Raw genomic sequence first — 24,091 nt, 5'->3', positions numbered from 1 at the left:
CATAACCTTCACGACACATTCACTATACCTGGACGGTACTTGCACATAACCTTCACGACACATTCACTATACCACGGTACTGGCACATAACCTTCACGACATAACCTACTTGCACGGTACTTGCATAACCTTCACGACACATTCACTATACATGCACGGTACTTGCACATAACCTTCACGACACATCCGCTATACATGCACGGTACTTGCACATAACCTTCACGACACAACAACTATACATGCACGGTACTTGCACATAACCTTCACGACACATTCACTATACATGCACGGTACTTGCACATAACCTTCACGACACATCAACTATACATGCACGGTACTTGCACATAACCTTCACGACACATTCACTATACATGCACGGTACTTGCACATAACCTTCGACCAATCCACTATACCTGCACGGTACTTTACACATAACCTTCACGACACATTCACTATACATGCACGGTACTTGCACATAACCTTCACGACACATTCACTATACCTGCACGGTACTTGCACATAACCTTCACGACACATTCACTATACCTGCACGGTACTTGCACATAACCTTCACGACACATTCACTATACATGCACGGTACTTGCACATAACCTTCACGACACATTCACTATACATGCACGGTACTTGCACATAACCTTCACGACACATTCACTATACATGCACGGTACTTTGCACATAACCTTCACGGTACGACACATTCACTATACACATGCACGGTACTTGCACATAACCTTCACGACACATTCACTATACATGCACGGTACTTGCACATAACCTTCACGACACATGCACTATACATGCACGGTACTTGCACATAACCTTCACGACACATTCACTATACACACGGTACTTGCACATAACCTTCACGACACATTCACTATACATGCACGGTACTTGCACATAACCTTCACGACACATTCACTATACATGCACGGTACTGTACACATAACCTTTCACACACATCCACTATACATGCACGGTACTTGCACATAACCTTCACGACACATCCACTATACATGCACGGTACTTGCACATAACCTTCACGACACATTCACTATACATGCACGGTACTGGCACATAACCATCACGACCAATCCACTATACCTGCACGGTACTTGCACATAACCTTCACCACACATTCACTATACATGCACGGTACTTGCACATAACCTTTCACGACACATCCACTATACATGCACGGTACTTGCACATAACCTTCACGACACATTCACGGTACTATACCTGCACGGTACTTGCACATAACCTTCACGACACATTCACTATACATGCACGGTACTTGCACATAACCTTCACGACACATTCACTATACCTGCACGGTACTTGCACATAACCTTCACGACACATTCACTATACATGCACGGTACTTGCACATAACCTTCACGACACATTCACTATACCTGCACGGTACTTGCACATAACCTTCACGACACATTCACTATACATGCACGGTACTTGCACATAACCTTCACGAACACACGATACATTCATATCACGGTACTTGCACATAACCTTCACGACCACATCACGGTACTTGCACATAACCTTCACGACACATTCACTATACCTGCACGGTACTTGCACATAACCTTCACGACATTCACTATACATGCACGGTACTTGCACATAACCTTTCACGACACATTCACTATACATGCACGGTACTTGGCACATAACCTTCACGACACATTCACTATACATGCACGGTACTTGCACATAACCTTCACGACACATTCACTATACACATTGCACGGTACTTGCACATAACCTTCACGACACATTCACTATACATGCACGGTACTTGCACATAACCTTCACGACACATCCACTATACATGCACGGTACTTGCACATAACCTTCACGACACATTCACTATACATGCACGGTACTTGCACATAACCTTCACGACACATTCACTATACATGCACGGTACTTTGCACATAACCTTCACGACACATTCACTATACCTTGCACGGTACTTGCACATAACCTTCACGACACATTCACTATACCTGCACGGTACTTGCACATAACCTTCACGACACATTCACTATACCTGCACGGTACTTGCACATAACCTTCACGACACATTCACTATACCTGCACGGTACTTGCACATAACCTTCACGACACATTCACTATACCTGCACGGTACTTGCACATAACCTTCACGACACATTCACTATACATGCACGGTACTTACACATAACCTTCACGACCTATGCACGGTACTTGCACATAACCTTCACGACCTATGCACGGTACTTTGCACATAACCTTCACGACATCATTCACTATACATGCACGGTACTTGCACATAACCTTCACGACACATTCACTATACCTGCACGGTACTTTGCACATAACCTTCACGACATTCACTATACATGCACGGTACTTGCACATAACCTTCACGACCATTCACTATACCTGCACGGTACTTGCACATAACCTTTCACGACACATCCACTATACATGCACGGTACTTGCACATAACCTTCACGACCATTCACTATACCTGCACGGTACTTGCACATAACCTTCACGACACACCTACTATACACACGGTACTTGCACATAACCTTCACGACACATTCACTATACATGCACGGTACTTGCACATAACCTTCACGACACATTCACTATACATGCACGGTACTTGCACATAACCTTCACGACACATCCACTATACCTGCACGGTACTTTGCACATAACCTTCACGACATATGCACGGTACTTGCACATAACCTTCACGACACATCCACTATACATGCACGGTACTTGCACATAACCTTCACGACACATTCACTATACCATGCACGGTACTTGCACATAACCTTCACGACACATCCACTATACATGCACGGTACTTGCACATAACCTTCACGACACATTCACTATACATGCACGGTACTTGCACATAACCTTCACGACACATTCACTATACATGCACGGTACTTGCACATAACCTTCACGACACATTCACTATACATGCACGGTACTTGCACATAACCTTCACGACACATTCACTATACATGCACGGTACTTGCACATAACCTTCACGACACATTCACTATACATGCACGGTACTTTGCACATAACCTTCACGACACATTCACTATACATGCACGGTACTTGCACATAACCTTCACGACACATTCACTATACATGCACGGTACTTGCACATAACCTTCACGACACATTCACTATACATGCACGGTACTTGCACATAACCTTCACGACACATTCACTATACCTGGTACGGTACTTGCACATAACCTTCACGACACACATTCACTACTCTATACATGCACGGTACTTGCACATAACCTTCACGACACATCTGCTATACATGCACGGTACTTGCACATAACCTTCACGACACATTCACTATACATGCACGGTACTTGCACATAACCTTCACGACACATTCACTATACATGCACGGTACTTGCACATAACCTTCACGACACATTCACTATACATGCACGGTACTTGCACATAACCTTCACGACACATTCACTATACATGCACGGTACTTGCACATAACCTTCACGACACATTCACTATACATGCACGGTACTTGCACATAACCTTCACGACACATTCACTATACATGCACGGTACTTGGCACATAACCTTCACGACACATTCACTATACATGGTACGGTACTGCACATAACCTTTCACGACACATTCACTATACATGCACGGTACTTGCACATAACCTTCACGACACATTCACTATACATGCACGGTACTTGCACATAACCTTCACGACACATTCACTATACCTGCACGGTACTTGCACATAACCTTCACGACACATTCACTATACGCACGGTACTTGCACATAACCTTCACGACATATACATGCACGGTACTTGCACATAACCTTCACGACACATTCACTATACATGCACGGTACTTGCACATAACCTTCACGACACATTCACTATACATGCACGGTACTGGCACATAACCTTCACGACACATTCACTATACATGCACGGTACTTGCACATAACCTTCACGACACATTCACTATACATGCACGGTACTTGCACATAACCTTCACGACACATTCACTATACATGCACGGTACTTGCACATAACCTTCACGACACATTCACTATACATGCACGGTACTTGCACATAACCTTCACGACACATTCACTATACATGCACGGTACTTGCACATAACCTTCACGACACATTCACTATACATGCACGGTACTTGCACATAACCTTCACGACACATTCACTATACATGCACGGTACTTGCACATAACCTTCACGACACATTCACTATACATGCACGGTACTTGCACATAACCTTCACGACACATTCACTATACATGCACGGTACTTGCACATAACCTTCACGACACATTCACTATACATGCACGGTACTTGCACATAACCTTCACGACACATTCACTATACATGCACGGTACTTGCACATAACCTTCACGACACATTCACTATACATGCACGGTACTTTGCACATAACCTTCACGACACATTCACTATATACATGCACGGTACTTGCACATAACCTTCACGACACATTCACTATACATGCACGGTACTTGCACATAACCTTCACGACACATTCACTATACATGCACGGTACTTGCACATAACCTTCACGACACATTCACTATACCTGCACGGTACTGGCACATAACCTTCACGACACATGCACTATACATGCACGGTACTTGCACATAACCTTCACGACACATTCACTATACATGCACGGTACTTTCACGACACACATAACCTTCACGACACATTCACTATACATGCACGGTACTTGCACATAACCTTCACGACACATTCACTATACATGCACGGTACTTGCACATAACCTTCACGACACATTCACTATACATGCACGGTACTTGCACATAACCTTCACGACATATTCACTATACATGCACGGTACTTGCACATAACCTTCACGACACATTCACTATACATGCACGGTACTTGCACATAACCTTCACGACACATCCACTATACATGCACGGTACTTGCACATAACCTTCACGACACATTCACTATACATGCACGGTACTTACTTGCACATAACCTTCACGACACATTCACTATACATGCACGGTACTTGCACATAACCTTCACGACACATTCACTATACATGCACGGTACTTGCACATAACCTTCACGACACATTCACTATACATGCACGGTACTTGCACATAACCTTCACGACACATTCACTATACATGCACGGTACTTGCACATAACCTTCACGACACATTCACTATACATGCACGGTACTTGCACATAACCTTCACGACACATTCACTATACATGCACGGTACTTGCACATAACCTTCACGACACATTCACTATACCATGCACGGTACTTGCACATAACCTTCACGACACATTCACTATACATGCACGGTACTTGCACATAACCTTCACGACACATTCACTATACATGCACGGTACTTGCACATAACCTTCACGACACATTCACTATACATGCACGGTACTTGCACATAACCTTCACGACACATTCACTATACATGCACGGTACTTTTGCACATAACCTTCACGACACATTATACATGCACGGTACTTTGCACATAACCTTCACGACACATTCACTATACCTGCACGGTACTTGCACATAACCTTCACGACACATTCACTATACATGCACGGTACTTGCACATAACCTTCACGACACATTCACTATACATGCACGGTACTTGCACATAACCTTCACGACACATTCACTATACATGCACGGTACTTGCACATAACCTTCACGACCATTCACTATACATGCACGGTACTTGCACATAACCTTCACGACACATTCACTATACATGGACGGTACTTGCACATAACCTTCACGACACATTCACTATACATGCACGGTACTTTTGCACATAACCTTCACGACACATTCACTATACATGCACGGTACTTGCACATAACCTTCACGACACATTCACTATACATGCACGGTACTTGCACATAACCTTCACGACACATTCACTATACATGCACGGTACTGGCACATAACCTTCACGACACATTCACTATACATGCACGGTACTTGCACATAACCTTCACGACACATTCACTATACATGCACGGTACTTGCACATAACCTTCACGACACATTCACTATACATGCACGGTACTTGCACATAACCTTCACGACACATTCACTATACATGCACGGTACTTGCACATAACCTTCACGACACATTCACTATACATGCACGGTACTTGCACATAACCTTCACGACACATTCACTATACATGCACGGTACTTGCACATAACCTTCACGACACATTCACTATACATGCACGGTACTTGCACATAACCTTCACGACACATTCACTATACATGCACGGTACTTTTGCACATAACCTTCACGACACATTCACTATACATGCACGGTACTTGCACATAACCTTCACGACACATTCACTATACCTGCACGGTACTTGCACATAACCTTCACGACACATTCACTATACCTGCACGGTACTTGCACATAACCTTCACGACACATTCACTATACATGCACGGTACTTGCACATAACCTTCACGACACATTCACTATACATGCACGGTACTTGCACATAACCTTCACGACACATCACTATACATGCACGGTACTTGCACATAACCTTCACGACACATTCACTATACATGCACGGTACTTGCACATAACCTTCACGACACATTCACTATACCTGGACGGTACTTGCACATAACCTTCACGACACATTCACTATACATGCACGGTACTTGCACATAACCTTCACGACACATTCACTATACATGCACGGTACTTGCACATAACCTTCACGACACATTCACTATACATGCACGGTACTTGCACATAACCTTCACGACACATTCACTATACATGTACGGTACTTGCACATAACCTTCACGACACATTCACTATACATGCACGGTACTTGCACATAACCTTCACGACACATTCACTATACATGCACGGTACTTGCACATAACCTTCACGACACATTCACTATACATGCACGGTACTTGCACATAACCTTCACGACACATTCACTATACATGCACGGTACTTGCACATAACCTTCACGACACATTCACTATACATGCACGGTACTTGCACATAACCTTCACGACACATTCACTATACATGCACGGTACTTTGCACATAACCTTCACGACACATTCACTATACATGCACGGTACTTGCACATAACCTTCACGACACATTCCTATACATGCACGGTACTTGCACACATAACCTTCACGACACATTCACTATACATGCACGGTACTTGCACATAACCTTCACGACACATTCACTATACATGCACGGTACTTGCACATAACCTTCACGACACATTCACTATACCTGCACGGTACTTGCACATAACCTTCACGACACATTCACTATACATGCACGGTACTTGCACATAACCTTCACGACACATTCACTATACATGCACGGTACTTGCACATAACCTTCACGACATTCACTATACATGCACGGTACTTGCACATAACCTTCACGACACATCCACTATACACGGTACTTGCACATAACCTTCACGACACATTCACTATACATGCACGGTACTTGCACATATAACCTTCACGACACATTCACTATACATGCACGGTACTTGCACATAACCTTCACGACACATTCACTATACATGCACGGTACTTGCACATAACCTTCACGACACATTCACTATACATGCACGGTACTTGCACATAACCTTCACGACACATTCACTATACCTGCACGGTACTTGCACATAACCTTCACGACACATCTTCCACTATACATGCACGGTACTTGCACATAACCTTCACGACACATTCACTATACCTGACGGTACTTGCACATAACCTTCACGACACATTCACTATACATGCACGGTACTTTGCACATAACCTTCACGACACATTCAATATATACTGACACGGTACTTGCACATAACCTTCACGACACATTCACTATACATGCACGGTACTTTGCACATAACCTTCACGACACATTCACTATACCTGCACGGTACTTGCACATAACCTTCACGACACATTCACTATACATGCACGGTACTTGCACATAACCTTCACGACACATTCACTATACATGCACGGTACTTAGCACATAACCTTCACGACCTATGCACGGTACTTGCACATAACCTTCACGACCATTCACTATACATGCACGGTACTTGCACATAACCTTCACGACACATTCACTATACATGCACGGTACTTGCACATAACCTTCACGACACATTCACTATACCTGCACGGTACTTGCACATAACCTTCACGACACATTCACTATACATGCACGGTACTTGCACATAACCTTCACGACACATTCACTATACATGCACGGTACTTGGCACATAACCTTCACGACACATTCACTATACATGCATGGTACTTGCACATAACCTTCACACATAACCTTCACGGTACTTTGCACATAACCTTCACGACACATTCACTATACATGCACGGTACTTGCACATAACCTTCACGACACATTCACTATACATGCACGGTACTGGCACATAACCTTCACGACACATTCACTATACATGCACGGTACTTGCACATAACCTTCACGACACATTCACTATACATGCACGGTACTTTGCACATAACCTTCACGACACATTCACTATACATGCACGGTACTTGCACATAACCTTCACGACACATTCACTATACATGCACGGTACTTGCACATAACCTTCACGACACATTCACTATACATGCACGGTACTTTTGCACATAACCTTCACGACACATTCTCACTATACATGCACGGTACTTGCACATAACCTTCACGACACATTCACTATACATGCACGGTACTTGCACATAACCTTCACGACATTCACTATACCTTCTACGGTACTTTGGCACATAACCTTCACGACACATTCACTATACATGCACGGTACTTGCACATAACCTTCACGACACATTCACTATACATGCACGGTACTTGCACATAACCTTCACGACCTATGTACGGTACTTGCACATAACCTTCACGAACTATGCACGGTACTTGCACATAACCTTCACGACACATTCACTATACATGCACGGTACTTGCACATAACCTTCACGACACATTCACTATACATGCACGGTACTTGCACATAACCTTCACGACACATTCACTATACATGCACGGTACTTGCACATAACCTTCACGACACATTCACTATACATGCACGGTACTTGCACATAACCTTCACGACACATTCACTATACCTTTGGTACGGTACTTGTACATAACCTTCACGACACATTCACTCATACATGCACGGTACTTGCACATAACCTTCACGACACATTCACTATACATGCACGGTACTTGCACATAACCTTCACGACACATTCACTATACATGCACGGTACTTGCACATAACCTTCACGACACATCTTCAACTTATACATGCACGGTACTTTGCACATAACCTTCACGACACATTCACTATACATGCACGGTACTTGCACATAACCTTCACGACACATTCACTATACATGCACGGTACTTGCACATAACCTTCACGACACATTCACTATACATGCACGGTACTTTGCACATAACCTTCACGACACATTCACTATACATAACTGACGGTACTTTGCATATCCATAACCTTTCACGACATCTTCACTATATTATGCACATAACCTGGTACTGGCACATAACCTTCACGACACATTCACTATACCTGGACGGTACTTTGCACATAACCTTCACGACACATCACTATGTGCACGGTAATTGCACATAACCTTCTAACGACACATTCATTCATCATACACATCTGCACGGTACTTGCACATAACCTTCACGACACATTCACTATACATGCACGGTACTTACACATAACCTTCACGACCTATGCACGGTACTTGCACATAACCTTCACGACCTATGCACGGTACTTGCACATAACCTTCACGACACATTCACTCATACATGCACGGTACTTGCACATAACCTTCACGACACATTCACTATACATGCACATAACCTCAATTACCTATGTACTTTGCACATAACCTTCACGACACATTCACTATACATGCACAGTACTTGCACATAACCTTCACGACACATTCACTATACATGCACGGTACTTGCACATAACCTTCACGACACGATATTCCACTATACCTGAACGGTACTTGCACATAACCTTCACGACACATTCACTATACATGCACGGTACTTTGCACATAACCTTCACGACACATTCACTATACATGCACGGTAATTTGCACATAACCTTCACGACACATTCACTATACATGCATCTACTTAACTCACATAACCTACACGACACACTTCACCATATATGCATGAATGTCCTTGCACATAACCTTCACGACACATTCACTATACATGCACGGTACTGGCACATAACCTTCACGACACATTCACTATACATGCATTTGGTACTTGCACATAACCTTCACGACACATTCATTATACATGTACGGTACTTGCACATAACCTTCACGACACATTCCACTATACATGCACGGTACTTATTGCAACACATTTCACGACACATTCACTATACTGGGACTGCACTTGCACATAACCTTCACGACACAATTTACTCCATACATGCACGGTACTTGCACATAACCTTCACGACACACATCACTATACAGGCACGGTACTTTGCACATAACCTTCACTTCACCAGACATCCACTATACGTGGACGGTACTTTTGCACATAACCTTCACGGCACATTCACTAAACCTGCAATGATACTTGCACATAACCTTCACGACACATTCACTATACCTGGACGGTACTTGCACATAACCTTCACGACACATCCACTATACATGCACGGTACTTGCACATAACCTTCACGACCTTACACGGTACTTGCACATAACCTTCATACCTGCACGGTACTTGCACATAACCTTCACGACACATCAACTATACATGCACGGTACTTGCACATAACCTTCACGACTAATCCACTATACGGTGCACGGTACTTGCACATAACCATCACGACCAATCCACTATACCTGCACGGTACTTGCACATAACCTTCACGACACATTCACTATACATGCACGGTACTTTGCACATAACCTTCAAGACCAATCCATCGCATACCTTCACGGGTACTTGCACATAACCTTCACGACACATCAACTATACATGCACGGTACTTGCACATAACCTTCACGACACATCCACTATTCATGCAATGGTACTTTGCACATAACCTTCACGACCTCTACATCATTCAAGGTCACGACACATTGCACATAACCTTCACGACTAATCCACTATCCATGCACGGTACTTGCACATAACCTTTCACGACACATCCACCATACATGCACGGTACTGGCACATAACCATCACGACCTCAATACTTATACCTTCACGGTACTTGCACATAACCTTCACGACACATTCACTATACATGCACGGTACTTGCACATAACCTTCACGACCAGTCCACTATACATGCACGGTACTGGTACATAACCTTCACTGACACATCCATACATACATGTACGGTACTTGCACATAACCTTCACGACACATCCATTATACATGCACGGTATTTGCACATAACCTTCACGACATCCACTATACCTTCACGGTACTTGCACATAACCTTCACGACACATTCACTATACCTGCACGGTACTTTGCACATAACCTTCATGGCACATCCACTATCCATGCACGGTACTTTGCACATAACCTTCACGACTAATCCACTATACCTGCACGGTACTGGCACATAACCTTCACGACACATCCACTATACATGCATGGAACTTGCACATAACCTTCACTGACACATCCACTATACATACACGGTACTTGCACATAAACTTCACGACACATCCACTATACATACACGGTACTTGCACATAACCTTTCACGACTAATCCACTACTATAACCTTCACTTCCTATGGTACTTGCACATATCCTTCACGACATCTGGCCATACATGCACGGTACTTGCACATAACCTTTCACGACACATTCCTATGCTCGGTACTTCTGGGCACATAACCTTCACGACACATCCACTATTCATGCACGGTACTTGCACATAACCTTCACGACCTATGCAAGGTACTGGCACATAACCTTCACGACTAATCCACTATATCCATGCACGGTACTTGGCACATAACCTTCACGACCAATCCACTATACATGCACGGTACTGGCACATAACCATCACGACCAATCAACTATACCTGCACGGTACTTTGCACATAACCTTCACGACACATTCACTATACATGCACGGTACTTGCACATGACCTTCACGACCAGTCCACTATACAGGCACGGTACTTGGTACATAACCTTCACGACACATCCATCTATACATGTACGGTACTTTCACATAACCTTCACGACACATCCATTATACATACACGGTATTTGCACATTACAACCTTCACGACACATCCACTATACCTTCACGGTACTTTTGCACATAACCTTCACGACACATTCACTATACACCTGCACGGTACTTGCACATAACCTTCATGGCCAATCCACTATCCATGCACGGTACTTGCACATAACCTTCACGACCAATCCACTATACCTGCACGGTACTTGGCACATAGCCTTCACGACACATCCATATACATTCACGGTAATTGCACATAACCTTACCGACACATCCGCTATACATACACGGTACTTTGCACATAAACTTCACGACACATCCACTATACATACACGGTACTTGCACATAACCTTCACGACCAATCCACTATACCTTCACGGTACTTGCACATAACCTTCACGACACATCCGCTATACATGCACGGTAATTTGCAACATAACCTTCACGACCTATGCACGGTACTTGCACATAACCTTCACGACACATGGGCTATGCATGCACGGTACTTGCACATAACCTTCACGACCTATGCACGGTACTTTGGCACATAAGCTTCACGACCAATCCACTATCCATGCACGGTACTTGCGCATAACAATCACGACTAATCCACTATACCTGCACGGTACTTGCAAATAATCTTCACGACACATTCTCTATACATGCACGGTACTTGCACATAACCTTCAAGACCAATCCACTATACATGCACGGTACTTACACATAACCTTCACGACACATTCACTATACATGCACGGTACTTGCACATAACCTTCACGACCTATGCACGGTACTTGCACATAACCGTCACGACAAATCCACTATCCATGCACGGTACTTGCACAGAACCTTCACGACTAATCCACTATCCATGCATGGTACTTGGCACATAGCCATCACGACCAATCAACTATACCTGCACGGTACTTCCACATAACCTTCACGACACATTCACTATACATGCACGGTAATTTTGCACATAACCTTCACGACACATCCATTATACATACACGGTAATTTGCACATAACCTTCACGACCAATCCACTAACCTTCACGGTTCTTGCACATAACCTTCACGACATTTGCATTCACTATACATGCACGGTACTTGCACATAACCTTCAAGACCAATCCACTATCCATGCACGGTACTTGCACATAACCTTCACGACCAATCCACTATCCATGCGCGGTACTTGGCACATAGCCATCACGACCAATCAACTATACCTGCACGGTACTTTCCACATAACCTTCACGACACATTCACTATACATGCACGGTACTTGCACATAACCTTCACGACACATCCATTACACATGCACGGTACTTGCACATAACGATCACGACCACTCCACTATACCTGCACGGTTCTTGCACATAACCTTCACCACACATTCACTATACATGCACGGTACTTGCACATAACCTTCAAGACCAATCCACTATCCATGCACGGTACTTGCACATACCCTTCACGACCTATGCACGGTAATTTGCACCTATCCTTCACGACACATGCGCTATACATGCACGGTACACACATAACCTTCACGACCTATGCACGGTACTGGCACATAACCTTCACGACCAATCCACTATCCATGCACGGTACTTGCACATAACCTTTACGACATATCCGCAACACATGTACGGTACATAATTACATAAATTTCACGACATATATGCTATAAATGCATGGAATATCAACATAAACTTCACAGTTCATAAACTGTGCCAGAAAAGAAAATTCACAAGTAGGACATTCAGACCAAGATGTGTTCTGAAACGGAATTTACAGCAAAGACGTCAAATTATAATAAGACAATGTCTGCAATATCGTCTTTAGCCACCTTTAGTATGACTTGGATATTTTGTAGTCTTTGGGATTGTTTCAGTTGGAATGTGTGCTGCTGGAGCTTGTACTACGTACGTGAGAACCATTTTCGCCCTGAACTATTATAACGTTAAAACACTCGAACGCAAGCGTCCTCGTACTTTAACTATAATAGTTCAGGGCGAAAGTGTGCTTTATTACACTATACATGGTGGTAGAGCGAACTGTATTTCTTAAGCAACTGCATGTAAACCAGGAGGAGTGAGTTTAGTTTTACGCCGCACTCAGCAATACTCCAGCTAAATAGCGGCGGTCTGTAAATAATCGAGTCTGGACCAGACAATCCAGTGATCAACAGCATGTGCATCGATCTGCATAATTGGGAACCGATGACATGTGTCTAGCAAGCTAGCGAGACTGACCACCCAATCCCGTTAGTCGCCTCTTATGACAAGCATGGGTTACTGAAGATCAATTCTATCCTGACCTTCACGGGTGCATGGAAGCAGGAGTGTTACAGCAAATTACCAATGCATCATTGTAGCATATACCTGTTAATTCATGGTACTTTTGTACATGTTTACAACGTCGTTAGTAAACCTTCTCTTTACCAACTTTTTGTTGTTGGTCAAGATATAAATTAACCGATTGTGTGGTGTTTCTTGTGATCACGCTTTCTCGCACTTAAGGCATATTTCGCTCGTTTCCATAGGTGGAAATTGCGAGATTGTTCAGTACAGATTACATTAGTTGACAAGAAGTCATTAGCGTCTTGTTCCAGCTCCATAAATGAATAACAAGAGGGAAAATCAATAATTCACTACATTAAAACCCCAGTAAATACCTGCAAATATTGATATTAACATGGATCGATGGTCACCAGTCCTTCTTTACGTCCGATGGCAGACAAGTTGATAGAACACTATATACACCCCGTAAAATAAACAAAACATATGAATGTGAAAGGTAACTTGTGTTAACTGATGCGCATAACAGTGGCAGGTACTGTTAGATAAGAGTAGCAACCTGCAGAATTCCGTTAGATAAGGGTGGAAACTTGTAGAGTACCGTTAGATAAGGGTTGGAACTGGTAGAGTACCGTTAGATAAGTGGGAACCCGTTAGATACCTGTGGGAACTTGGTGGGAACTTGTAGAGTACCGTTAGATGAAACTTGTAAGACCATGGGAACTGGTAGAGAGTACCGTTAGATAAGTGTGGGGAACTTGTGAGTACCGTTAGATAAGGGTGGGAACGTAGAGTACCGTTACATATGGGTGGGAACTTGTAGAGTACCATTAGATAAACTTGTAAGTACTGTTAGATGAAGGTGGGAACTTGTAGAGTACCGTTAGATAAGAATGGGAACTGGTAGAGTACCGTTAGATGAAGGTGGGAACTGGTAGAGTACTGTAGAGTACCGTTAGATGAAGGTGGGAACTTGTAGAGTACCATTAGATATGGGTGGGTAGTTGTAGAGAGTACCGTTAGATATGGGTGGGAAGTTGTAGAGTACCGTTAGATAAGGGTGGGAACTTGAAGAGTACGGTTCTTGTAGAGGCAGTCGAAGGAACAGTCTTTCGCAAAACGCAAAGTTTTGAAGTTACAAATTAACACATCGTTAATGATATAATATTAGCCTGAGACTGGAATAGGTATTGGTATCATGTCATTATGATTGGGTATGTTTAATTGCACATGCACTGTGTCGTCGCAGCTGACATTGAAACAGAAGTCAGAGAAAGGTTTTCTCAATTTCAATAATCAAATGACAACATTTTCTTTGAAGTATTTGCGTCATACAAGGACTCTCAGTATGTTTGAGTACGCACACTTACGGTTTCAACACATAAGGTTACACATATTTATTGATCAATGGAATGCTTCCGTATTTCCTCGTAACTCCAGGAGGCATTGCAAGAATAATAACGAGAGGAATTTCGTGGCCTACTTTTTAACTTAGTCCCGGCCCCAGTACTTAATCCAGACTGTAGGCGTGTAATAGCAAGAATAAAATTGGCGAAATTTGCTCCAGGATGAATACCGGCGTTTAATTGAGATCCCGAGGTTTGATCGGGGAAATATAGTAGTTAAAACTCACAGTGTAAAGGTCATCTAACCTCTGTCATACAAAGACACTAGTCGCTTATATCTTTTGTATAAACTCATTCTGCATATTGTTTTAATCACTATCACTATGTACATCAATCTACTCTGCTCAAAGCACTAATTAGCACTCCAATGTATATCAACCTTGTCAATTGTATATACACACTTTGCAGCTATGTATATATTTCCCATGTTACAACTCTTTGTATCACTTGCTTGATAACGGTGTTAGTACCTACACCGAAACGTCGCACTCATTGCAATAAAGAAGTTGACTATCCACAGAACTTGGTGTTCCTTCATCTACACAACTTCTAAAATGCATCTCAAAGAAACTGTTCAAGACAGCATAAACAGAAAATCTGTCTTCAGCATGTACACCTAAAGGCAGGTCAAGCATTTAGTTATTTTATTCAGTACCGCGTATGACCAGCTTGTGTAACCGGGTAGGTGTTCATTCCAGGCAGATGTTTATTCTGAGTGTTTATTAAAGGCAACGGTCTATCATGAAACGTAATGTACTCAAGTGTCTTCCCCCTCTGACACTCTCTATAAAGGTGATCCGTACTTGAGCATTTGCCATCTCGATAACGTGAACAGCATATAATATAGCAACGGTAATATAGCAAGATGTTAACAACATTAACTTAGTGTCAAAAGTTGAGATCAATTACCTGCTTACCTATGATCCTTATACCCTTTGATCATATGTTTGTTCTATATAAACATCACTTACATAGTCACAGCTTACCTTTGATCCTTATATCCTTTGATCATATGTTTGTTCTATATAAACATCACTTACATAGTCACAGCTTACCTTTGATCCTTATATCCTTTGATCATATGTTTGTTCTATATAAACATCACTACATAGTCACAGCTTACCTTTGATCCTTATATCCTTTGATCATATGTTTGTTCTATATAAACATCACTTACATAGTCACAGCTTACATTTGATCCTTATATCCTTTGATCATATGTTTGTTCTATATAAACATCACTTACATAGTCACAGCTTACCTTTGATCCTTATATCCTTTGATCATATGTTTATTCTATATAAACATCACTTACATAGTCACAGCTTACATTTGATCCTTATATCCTTTGATCATATGTTTGTTCTATATAAACATCACTTACATAGTCACATAACGAAGAGACTCTTGATCAAAACCAACAGAAGGGAATATAGACCGCACGGGTCGTACATATCTCCAAGAAATGTTACATCACGTGTTTATCAGATGTATATGATTATATTGTCAACCCCACCTTATCTCTTACGACAGACAGGCCAAATCGTGTTGAATCTCCTGCCAATCAATCACACACTATCTCGACAGCCGTCGAATAAATTTGTAGAATACACAATGTTATTTGAATATTTAAGAGGTCTTCCTGTCTTTGTGAAACACCCCCCAATTCTTCACGTTTAGGCTTATCAACTTATATCTCATCCATCAGCAGGGCCCGGTTAAAGTTCCATCACGCCCTGATCTAGCATAAAATGCCATCTGATCTAGTCAGGTGAAATTGACTTGAGTCACTAAGCAGCCATTGCTCGAGGAGGGTTTGTGTGGGGATCTATCACACTCGAAGGTCAGTATTTAATTAAAATTTTCGATATGTACATTGCTGTTGGTCATCGCTGCTGCTGGAGATATAATGCAACTTTTGTATATATTTCTTTGACTACCTCTGAATTGTCGTCATATATATTTTTCAACATGGTGATGGACAGTGGAGGGTTTATAGTGTTCGCTCGGATATTGGGTTCGATTTCCTATATCCTTGATTGTGGTTTAAACGTATTTTTATTCCGTCAGTGCAGAAACTTGGATAGGCGAACAATGTTGTTGTTGTGTTAGATGCTTTGGAGGTCGCCTTCGCCGGTTGGCACGTCGGCAGGCCTATCCCTCCTTGGGATGCGTGGGGTGTCCCTTCTTGGGACTCGTGGGTAGGCGAACAAGCCTAGTGGCTTATATAAACGCCGCTCCAGTACACGGTTCCAATGTAGCTGGATACATAGTGGAAATAGTCCCACAAGAAAGAATAATACTGAGACAAAATTACACTCAGAAAAATGATTGAATAATAAATATTTGGTTATGGTGTTGGTTGTGCCTAGCAACGAAAAGAGCTGCCGCAGAAAATCAAGTTATATAAATCTTGTCTTGCATTGAATATACATGTATTATAGAGATGATAATCACTGGAAGCGCTTACTTTTAGAAATGAACTGGTGTAATGAGTTGAGAATGTCACAATTTGTTGAGTTATCCAATGCGCCGTTACCGTAGTTGTCAGTTTCTGTTGGATTTATCATGGTTTTAAACTGCCTCACGGAAATAGCGTTAACAGCTCCATCGGGCAATGAATTCCACGACATAATCGCGCTCGGTAAAAATGATTGAGAATATCTTTTGCGTTCTACAGTTAGTAGTTTGAATGGAAATACTATCTCTAAGATTATAGTTGCTTTGTTGAAATACTCTACCTGGTACAAGATCATTCAGATAATCAGGAGTCAGACGATGATACATTTTATAGAAAGTTATAAGTTTATAGCGATATCGTCTTTGTTTCCAGTGTGCTATAATTGGTTTCCTTGTATATTTTACCATGACTGGTGCCACGAACCGCACCGCATATAGTTCTTAATGCGTCTAAGTGTTAATTTTCCAGTAAAATCGCCTGTTCAATCGTACAATTATCCCATATATGACAGCAGTAATCAAAAAGTGGTAAGATAAAGGAGTTACATAAAGTATTTAGCGTTTTCCGAGATAAACGATATTTCAAACTTCTCAGACAATTGATCACTGGACTAATTTTCTTTACCATGTCACCTATATGAACTTTCCAAGAACAATCGCTTTGAGGTGTTATACCTAAGTGTTTATGGTTATCAACTTCTTTAATAGTTTCGCCATTCATTAGTAAGTTCGGCCTGGCATAAATCTTCGTTTTACGAGTGAATGTTATACTCTCAGTCTTACTAGGATTAAAACTTACCTGCCACTTTCTGGCCCAGTCTGAACTTATTGCCAAATCATTGTTTATAATTGCGGCTGCTGTAATATGATCATCGATTATAGCATATATTGATGTATCATCAGCAAAAGGCGAATGTTACTGTCTATACCATCTACAATGTCATTAATATAAATGATGAACAGAAGTGGTCCTAATACGGAACCCTGGGGTACACCAGCTTCCACAGATTTGATACCTGAACTTTATCCATTTATTACCACTTTCTGCATTCTACAATCTAAATAACTTTTAAACCACTCAAACAGTTCTCCTGTATACCATAAGCGTAAAGTTTATGAATAATACCTTTGTGCCAAACTTTGTCAAAGGCTTTACTTACATTAAGCGATTATGTCGTGGAATTCATTGCCCGATGGAGCTGTTAACACTAGTTCCGTGAGGCAGTTTAAAACCATGATAAATCCAACAGAAACTGACAACTACTTTGATTTACATTTTGGGACTAGATTTTGTCAAAACATCCGTTGTCGTCTCAAGCTCGGCTGTAGTGATCTGAACGCAGACAGATATAATCGACATATATGAGAAACAGCTAAGTGTTCATGTGGTCATTATACCGAAGACGTCATTCACTACCTTTTCACGTGTCGGAACTATCAAAATTTAAGAACAACGGTGTATTTTATATATTCAAGGATACGATGTGAAAACTACCTTATACGGTAACGACGCATTGGATAACTGAACAAATTGTGACATTCTCAACTCATTACACCAGTTCATTTCTAAAAGTAAGCGCTTCCAGTGATTATCATCTCTACATATACATGTATATTCAATGCAAGACAAGATTTATATAACTTGATTTTCTGCGGCAGCTCTTTTCGTTGCTAGGCACAACCAACACCATAACCAAATATTTATTATTCAATCATTTTTCTGAGTGTAATTTTGTCTCAGTATTATTCTTTTTTCTTGTGGGACTATTTCAAAATGTATCCAGCTATATTGGAATCGTGTACTGGAGCGGTGTTTATATAAGCCACTAGGCTTGTTCGCCTATCCAGGTTTCTGCATTGACGGAATAAAAATATGTTTAAACTAATTGAACAATATTTAATGACTTGTCAGTTGATTTTACATATCAACAAACTGTTATATTCTCATCAACCAAGATATCCAGATGCTGTTGACTTGTTGTGTCTTCCTAGTAAACAACAATATCAACAGTAACTATGTTTCTATTATAATATCAACGACCAATTGCAATCATTGCTTCATTATACTGTATCAACAACCGTATACCAGCCCTGGCTTGATATCTTGATGAAGTAATATTCATTAAGGACGCTACCCTAATTGAACACTAGCTAATGTCTTTCCAGTTGATTTACACATCAACAACATAAATGTTTTAGTCTCATCAACCATGATATTAATATGCTGACTTATTGTGTCTTCCCTACTAAACAGCAATATCAACAGTAACTATGCTTCTATTACAAGATCAACGACTAATTGCAATCATTGCTTCATTGTGTTCTGTCACCAACAACCGTATACTAGTCCAGGCTTGTTATCTTGATATCCTGATGAAACAATATTCATCAAGATGCTACCCTAATCGAACAATACCAAATCACTTGCCAGTTGATTTCCATACCTAAACAGAACTGTTCCATTCTCATCAATCACGATATTCAGATTCTATGTTCCTGATGTATCAACCTTACCAAACAGCAATATTAATAGTGAATATATATATTATTTTCCTGTCATAGCAACGACCAATTACAATCATCATGTCAATGTGTTGTGCCAACAATAATTGAATATCAGCTTATGTTTGATACTTGGATGGAATAGTTTTCTACTAAAAGTGCTACCTTAATACGAATCTATTGACAAACAAAAGCTATCGTTCCACAAAGTGCGTTCTTGTGTAATTGGTTCGTAATTTATGCTACTTTGTTGAGACCCCAACTGTCGTAGGTAAATGAATATTAACTGAAGTCCATTACTATTACTTCATCATTTAATATAGCATCTTTCTCGGTAAGTGGATTAAACTGGTATCGCTGATAAAACAAATTACGAAGTTGGTTATTTGTCTAGTTGCACTAAGACTCACATTATGTATGTGCTTAAATTTGGTTAAACATCGATCAATAGAAGTTCTGCTTACATCGACACCTTTGCTTTTATTTGCGCTATGATCATCTACGGTTGCACATGTAAAATACGCCAGCGTTATTGTTTTGCCGTTTTACCTGATGCGAGAGCACTGACGAGACCAATCAAAGCTATCGTTCTACAAAGTGTGCAATTGCATAAATGGTTCTTGATTTTCTGATGCTTTATTAAGACTCCATTTGTCGTGGGTAAATTAATGTCAGCTGAACTTCATTGCTGTTACTTTGTCATGTAATATAGCATCTTCCTCGGCAAGTGGATTAAATACCCGATGGTATAGTTGACAAAATAACTATATTGACAATAACGAAGCGGATTGTTTGTCTTGTTGCACTGACTCACATTATGTATGTTCTTAAACTTTATTTAACATCAGACAATAGAAGCTTTGTCTGCACTGACCCCTTGCTTTTGTTTACGTTATGATTATCTACGGTTTCACGTGCAAATCATGCAACCCGCCGAGGTTACTGTTTTGTTGCAGATCTCTATTTTATTTATGTTCTAAATATTGAGCAATTCAACGCAAGGGTTTTACTCACTGGATAGGAAGTCATTAATCATGGTAGGTACCCTGTGAGGACATCGCAAGGTTGTCTGTTTTCACAATTATCCATAGATATTTGAGCTCACAGCCGGCAGGTATCCACGAGCCATGCGGTGACCTCGCACGAGTTATGTAAGCGCACGAGTTACGTAACGCTTTTGTTGTTGTAGACCATGCTATTGTTGTTGAAGTTCGTGTTGACTGACTTCATTTGATGTCTCAACACTGTTATTATTATGATATTTTTTTTATGTATGTTTTCATTTTGCTTTACTATTACTATTATTACTTTTGCATATGTATATGTATGTATGTGTGTATATGTATGTGTGTGTATAAGTATGTATGTGTGTATGTATATATGTATGTATGTGTGTATATGTATTTTTATTTTTTATTTTTATTTTCAATTATTATTATTTTATTTATTTATTTATTTATAATTTTATTTTATTTTTCAATACTATTTATAGTTAATATTATAGTTAAACATACACACTTGTTTCTGTTGTATGTAAGGTAACATACATAACCTCTAGCGATTATAGACATAAATATAATTAATCAAAAATTAACAATGATATACAAACTTACCTTAGGTATTTTATTCCCTACTATTGCTTTTTATAGCAATTAGCAGGTTTATGGCACTTTTCCCCTTCTGTACAAATTATTTCATTTTAATTACCCATACTGTTTCCACCATGGTATTTCCCCATCTCATCGAAATGATGGTGTGGACTTTTCATTCCTCTTTTTACATGTTTTCTTTCTTTTCTCTACTTATGTAAAAACATTTTCTTTGACTGTACTGGATGCTTTTACGCTCCGTCAGTTGACTCTGATATCTATTTGCAAACGTATATGTTGAAAGAAATGACATTTTGTGTGTATTTAAAACAAGTACATGATGGTTTTGCTGTGCATCTACCCGCCGCCTACAATGGAATGTTTGAATGTATAGATGCCGGTTGACATCAGTCAGTACAGACAGGCAGTGGGGACATTTGCAGTCTGGCTACACTCACATGCAGCTTGTAAACTAAATATTTTCACTTTTCCATCCCGACATCTTTGCGTTTTCAGCAAATCTGTGAGTATTATCGCATCTCTTCTAATACTCTGTTGTGGAGACGTACATCCTAACCCTGGCCCAGTACGAAATACTTTAAAGATAGTCCACCTAAATGTTTGCAGTCTCAAAGACAAATTAGATGTTATAGAAGTTGAATTTAACTCTTTGATATCATTTGCATAACTGAAACGTGGTTGCATAAAGACATTCCGAACGATGATATTCTTATACCGGGATTTCAACCTCCATTCCGCAAAGATCGAGGGAGTCGCGGGGGCGGTGTGGCTATATATGTTAAAGACAATTTGTATGCGGAGCATATGCACCAGCTCGACATTGCTGGACTTGAAGCCGTATGGGTTCATGTTAAATGTAAACATCGTACCTACCTCATAAGTACCTTCTACAGAGCTGACCGGAGCATTGCGTACTGGGAACTAATTGATCAGTCAATTGGAAACGCTGTTGATCTTAACTTATTTACCGTTATTACTGGCGACTTTAATGTAGATATTTTAAATGAAAGCAATCGTAAAATTCAATTATTGGAATCCTTACACGGACTAACCCAAATTATTGACAAACCAACTCGAATCACCCCGCAATCCAGTACTTTAATTGATCTCATATTTATATCCTCTATGCAAAATGTGCAGGATCGCGGGGTGTTAGACCCTATTTGCAGTGACCATTGTCCGATATATGTTGATATCAAATCTGTTAGACCCAGGTGTCATACATTTTAAACGTAAAATATATGATTATCAACATATGGACGTTAATGGTATGATTTCTGATATC

The sequence above is a fragment of the Haliotis rubra genome, unplaced genomic scaffold (assembly GCF_003918875.1).
Source record: "Haliotis rubra isolate DU_JTF1 unplaced genomic scaffold, ASM391887v1 Scf702, whole genome shotgun sequence".
Taxonomy (NCBI): Eukaryota; Metazoa; Mollusca; class Gastropoda; order Lepetellida; family Haliotidae; genus Haliotis; species Haliotis rubra.
The sequence above is the reverse complement of the archived record's forward strand: the minus strand, read 5'-3'. Positions refer to the sequence as shown.